This window comes from Zea mays, chromosome 4 (assembly GCF_902167145.1).
Source record: "Zea mays cultivar B73 chromosome 4, Zm-B73-REFERENCE-NAM-5.0, whole genome shotgun sequence".
NCBI lineage: Eukaryota > Viridiplantae > Streptophyta > Magnoliopsida > Poales > Poaceae > Zea > Zea mays.
In genome coordinates, this window is record NC_050099.1 from 9162902 (window position 1) to 9169388 (window position 6487).

Genomic DNA, 6487 nt, shown 5'->3' on the forward strand with positions numbered 1-6487 from the left:
CTGTGCAAATAGATTTGAAAACAAATATTTGCTAGTATAAATTTTGACTACGTTGGTTGCTGTGATTGGCCGCGCGGACACAAAAATCGATCAGAATTCTTTTTGCAGTGATAACATTTTAGTTTTATGCGGTGCATAGGACCCACTATTGGGGTCTTGTTCTCAAATGCTATGAATTAAGAACAAGGCAACACAAAAATGTTAGGTATAAATGCCCTTCGTTGGCTGAAGCATTATCTCCCCAAGGATTTAATGAGCTTCGGACGAAGGTCAAGAGTAAAATATTACGAAGATTTCACCTTCGTAATCATACTCGTAGAACAACAAATAATGAGAAATGAGATATAAAGTATAAAACATATTCACATGTTTTATTATTTGAATATATGAGTATTAGAACATAATGTTTGGGCACAATTATACCTTCGCCTTGGCGGAAAGCAATAACTCAAGCGTAATGTGCCAGCGATTACAAGATCGCGTGAACAGTGCTAGGGTACTGTTCACCTATTTATAGGCATAGGTTGCAACCTGCGCAAAATTACATTTAAGCCCTTTACAATTGATTACAATAATGACACAAACATCATGGGTCTTTGAGTCAATCCATCTTTAAGTCGGTTTGGCCCTTCGTCTTGAGATCTATCATTGTGCCGAAGCTCTCTAAGTAATAGCTTCGGCGCTTGCTCCTGAGAGTGTCTGCCGAAGATGTTCTCTTTCTTTAGGATCTTCGGCTACGAAGCATACCCCCAACAGTAGCCCCTTCGCGGTGCTAGATCGTTTTTCGTAACGAGTTTGATCCGTGAAAAAGTCTTCTATGCTTCGGGATGCCGAAGATCCAAAAAACACCTTCCCTGAGCTCGTTGGCGAGAAACGATTAAAATAATCCACGCTCGAGGTGGCTCCATCTTGCAGCAGTTACGCGCGCCCTGGCGATTCACCCTCTCGAACCATGTGGCCCACCGTTCGGCGAGTGCGGGTGACTGTTTGTTCGGTGCGGGAGTCTTTGACGATTCACCTTCTCACCTGCGGCACTATATAAACGGACGGGTAGGTGTGGAGTTACCACAACATTCATTGCTATTGCACCGTTTTGCTGCCAAAATTTTAGTCATAGTCGAAGCTTAATCATCGTGCTCAGACGAAACCCCGCTTTTGAATCAGTTTTGTCACAAAAGAAAGAGCTTCGGGAAAATCAGAAAAGTCAACAAGAACAAAAAATTTCAAGGAAGTCATAATTAAATGGCCAGAGTTCGCTCTATTGCTAGGGCCGATCGCGAGGGAGATGAGACCGAAGCTGTTGAGACCGTTCCGATTTCCGAAGCCATGAAGCGGTCTGGGCTGGTAACACAGGGGGACGTCCCTGCTACCAGAGCAGAGCAAGTTGATGCTGAGGAGACCGATTCTAAGGATGATTATAGCAGCGCTGTGCCGAGCAAACCTAGCCATCTTGATTTTGGAAAATCCATAGTCTCCGAAGGTGACCTACCTAAAATGTTGAAATTGGGGTATTTCAATGAAGAGAAGAAAGAGCTGATTTGCTTTGGTGGAGAGGAAACTACTCCGAAGCGAGGAAAAAATGAAATAGTAGTTTTTAAGAGTTTCTTCAAAGCTGGTTTGAGATTCCCCTTGAATAAGATGATTGCTGATGTGCTGAAAAAGTTTGGGATCTACTTTCATCAGCTAACCCCTAATGCTATCGTTTGGCTTAGCGTTTACATTTGGGCTCTCCGAAGCCAAGGGGTGGAACCATTTGCCGAAGGTTTCTGCCGAGTACATGAGCTGCATTACCAAACCAAGGCCAGGAAAGATGGGTTGCATGAAAACTTCGGCTGCTACGATTTTGCCTAACGGAAGACTACAAAATTTCATGTGATCAGTTACTGAAGCAAATGGCCAGCTGGATGGAAATCTGAATGGTTCTATGTGAGAGTTGACGAAGATGAAGACAAGTTGGTCCAGAGTCCGTTGGAATTGATCTTCGGAGAGACCCGACCCCCGTGTAACATGTTGCCAGGGAGTCCAAGTCAGATTGCTCTAGCTAAATTTAGGATTATCGCAGAGCACATTGGCACTAAAGACTTAGTGCAGGAATTTTTGGCTTTTAAAATATTTCCAACTATGAAAGAGTGGGCCATGCCGAAGCTTGAAGGAAAAAAAGAAGGAAGGAGAACTTATCCGGCTGCCCTACCATTACAAATTCAAGAGACATTTCAAAGTACCCTGCCAAGAATGGTTGGATAAAATCGAAGTGATGTGTAACGAAATTCTTGGAAATTATTCTAAAAAGGAAGATCAATTGATGACAGCAGCCTTCGGCACCCGTCCGAAACGAAGGCTAAACCGAGTGATGGATGCTATAGGCTTTGAATATCCTGACTACGAGCTATTGGACAAGGGTGCCGAAGGACAAAAAAGAAAAAGAGTGGCTAGTGCTCTGAATAAGGACGACGAAGATCAATCAAAGAAGAAAAAACAAGAGTCTGAGGCGAAAACAGTTGCTTCGAAGAAAAGAAAAACCTCGACTTCAAAGCAAAAATCAATTGATGAAGAAGAAAAGACTTCTGCGAGATCCTCTGCTTCTGAAATAGAGGAAATCCTAAAGGTAATGACTGAAACTTTGCCTGTCAAACTAAGTCCACTGGGGCTACATTTGACGAAGCTTTTTCAGAAGGAAAAGGAGCCCATAAAAACGAAAGCACCTAGGCCGAAGAGGCAAAGAATCGTTACTGTGACATAAGTTATTGAAGCAACTCCACCAAAAGCTTCAGCTCCGAAGGTACAAGCCATTGAAAGCATGATAGCTACCGAGGCTGTTCCTTCGGAGGCTGCCACAGAAGAGGTCAGATCTAAAGATGCCAAATCCGAAGATATTAATTTAGAGAGCGTAGCTGCTGATATAGACAAGATGCTACTAAACATGGCCGCGGAAGAAGCTGCCGCAGCCACCGAAGAGACTACGGCCGCAAAACCCGAGAAGGAAGAGATGTCCGAAGATACTTCATAAGATGAAACCTTTGACTTTCAAAACTTAATTGGCCAAGAGCTGACAAAAGCTGAGAAAGAGGAATTAAAAGAATATGCTATATCCTACGGGTATCGGCTTGGAGCACTTCTCTTCGGTGGCATTGATGACGAAAAGTTAGGCTGCATACGAGATCAGACTAGCGCGAAGGTCATTGGTACTCTATCAAAGAGTATCGGTTTCCCGAAGCTTGAAGCAGATATCAGCCGCTACCGACAACAACACATTGTCGGCAGTTTGTTCTATTCCAATTTTAAGGTAAACATCTTGTATCTAACCTTTACTATTTGTAATAACGCAAATATTTTCTAACGAAGGTCATTTGTCCACAGAGTATGCTTTTGAGCAAGGCCTTAAAAATGCAGTAGGACTTAGAAGATAAAAGGCACGAAGTTATAATTGAGAACTTAGAAAACAAAATAAAAGAGCAATCAACTGCCATCGAAAAGAAAGACTTCGAGCTTCAAACAGCCGAAGGCTTATTAGCGGATGCTGAAGCCAAAATAACAGAATTAAATTCGAAGCTTCTTTCCCAATCAGAAAGTTTTGAACAAGAAAAGCTGAAACTTGATGCAAAGGTTGAAGCCGAAATTCAAAAAAGCTCAGAGCTGAAAGAATCCTTGACAAATCTTCAGAATAAATGCCTGGAGTTCAGCAATCGATGCATCCAACAGTTGAAGCAGGTGTTTTATTTTGTTGGAGCCAATAGTGAAAAGTTCAATCCTTCGGCTGAAGACCTGCCTGGTGCCTTCAAGCATATTGAAGGTGAAATTAATGATCTTGACGAAGTTATAGCTGGGCATGGCGACTTTTGTGCCCTGGCAGCTTCTCGGGGCACAGCTGTTGCCGTTTTGAAGTCTGGCTGTGAACACGGAAAGATTGTTAATAGACCCAACTTCAGCCTGTCACCAGCAGACTTAGATAATATTCCTAGTCTGGCCCAAAGTATTGCGAATAGATTCATAAAACTAGTATGGACAAAGGGTGGCCGGAGCAAAGCTGGTGACGAAGCTCAAAGCCACCTTCAGCTGGTAACGAAATCAAACCTTGTGCTTACCTTTTCCTTTGAATTTTGAATTTGGCTTATAATACTTACATACAGGTTGACCAAGCCGAAGCTGAAGCTGCAGAGTAAAAGGATGAAGCTCTATGGATGCTGTCGAAGCTCGAATAGTCTGTAAAAATAGCTCAGAAAACTTTGTATAAATTATGATGTAATCAAATTTCACTTTGTAATATAATCTTACTTTTCCGTCAATGTATGAAATGCTTTGGTGTGGACGAAATTAATACTTTTGAGCCGAAGGCGAAAAACACCTTCCCTTCTTTGCGTACACAACGAAGCATAAAATTGCCTCTTTTTCCCTTTTTCCCGAAGCCTTCTCTTTCAAAGCCGAAGCAAGTTTGTATGCTATGATGATGATGATCCTATGTATGTCTAAGTGAATGTTTATGAATGCAAATGTATGATGTGATGTATCGTGCAAATGAATGTTCAAAGACACATACGAAACCATAACCACAACTCTTATTCCCTTAGGAATAACAAATCTTTGCCATTTATTTTTCGGCTTCACCGCTTATTTTTCGGTGTATCAGCGTTGACTTTTCGCTGTAAGCCTCCCTTAGGAGCTTCTTCGCCTTTCACTTTGGTGGTATTCGCGTTGACTTTTCACGCTTCGTCTTTTACTTTGGCAGAATCAGCGTTGACTTTTCGCTGCAAACTCTGCATTCCCTTAGGAACGACTTTTGAGCAGAAAACTTACGTTGCGCTCCATTAGGAACGACTTTTTGTAGCTTCGTCGTGCTCTGCATCCCCTTAGGGACGTCTTTCGAGCTTTTCCCTGTTTTTCCTTTTTCTCTTTGCACTCGATGGTGCATGCCCAGTTTTTACATTTACATCTTCGGGGGATATTGCTCTTGTAGAGCTGGTATAAGAAAAAGAGAAATTACAAGCTATGGCCCCATTAAAAACCTTTCTCCCCCTTTAGAAAGGAAAAGGGTGCCATAGGAAAGAATAAAAAAGATTACATCAGGCTACACATAATACCGCCGAAGCTCATCCGCATTCCAAAATCTAGGAATGTCGTTGCCGTCCATATCCTTCAACCTGAAGGAACCGGGTCTTGACAATGATATTACCAGAAAAGGTCCCTCCCACTTCAGCTGAAGCTTGCCTACTGTGTCGGGGTTGGCCACTCTGCGAAGCACCAGATGTCCTGGCTTAATATTCTTTAACCGAACCTTTCTGTCACGCCATTTTATTGTTTCGGCTTGATATTTATTGATGTTCTCCACAGCCTGAAGCCTGATCTCTTCTATAGCATCTTTTTCCACAGAATAATCAGCTTCGGTTTCTGCCGAAGCCACTGTTCTTATTGATCCCGTTTTAGCTTCTTCTGGGGTTATTGCTTCATCACCAAATAGCAATTTGAATGGTGTAAAGCCTGTTGATCTTGACATTGTTGTGTTGTGACTCCACACCACTTTGATTAATTTGTCTGGCCACTTTCCCCTGGGTTGATTGAAGATTAACTTCATTATTCCTGTCATTATAATGCCATTAGCTCTTTCAACAAGTCCATTTGACTCTGGATGCCGAACCGATGCAAAATGGATCTTCGTGCCAATTCGTTCACAAAACTCTCTGAAAGCTTCGGCATCAAATTGTGTTCCATTGTCCACAGTGATAGCCTTTGGCACCCCGAAGCGGCACACAATATTTTGCTAAAAAACTTTTGAATAGTGACCGAAGTTATTATGGCTAAAGTCTTCGCCTCAATCCACTTAGAAATATATTCTACTGCCACCACAACATATCTTAAATTCCCTTGTGCTGGTGGAAGTGGGCCTAGCAAATCAAGGCCCACCTTTGCAATGGCCAAGTGGGCTGTATTAATTGAGTTAGAGACGAAAGTTGTTTTTGGTCTCTTGCACATTTTTGACAACCTTCGCACTTTTGGACTAATTAATTCTGCTGCATCCGAAGCTGCCTTCGGCCAATAAAATCCTTGACGAAAAACTTTACCCAACAAAGGCCTAGATCCAATGTGAGATCCACACAGGCCAGCATATATTTCTTTCATTAGCTCTATACCTTCAGCTCTGGATAAACATTTGAGTAATGGAGAACAGACTCCATGCTTATATAACTCCCCTTCTATTATTACATATGGACGAGCTCTTGCCGCTATTCTCTTATGATAAGCTTCGTCATCTGAAAGGAAATTAACCTGAAGAAAAGATATGATCTCAGTTCTCCAATCTTCGCTGTAGACGGGAGATATATTGAGTACTGCTCTTTCAAGAAGGTCAACCGAAGGTGCTTTTATTGTTTCAAAGAATACTTCTGAAGGTAAGGGCAGCCCCTGTGCCGCTGACTTGGCTAGTAGATCAGCGTGCTCATTTTCTCCTCGTGGAATATTCTTGACAGAAAACCCTTCGAAGGAAGCTTCAAGTCTT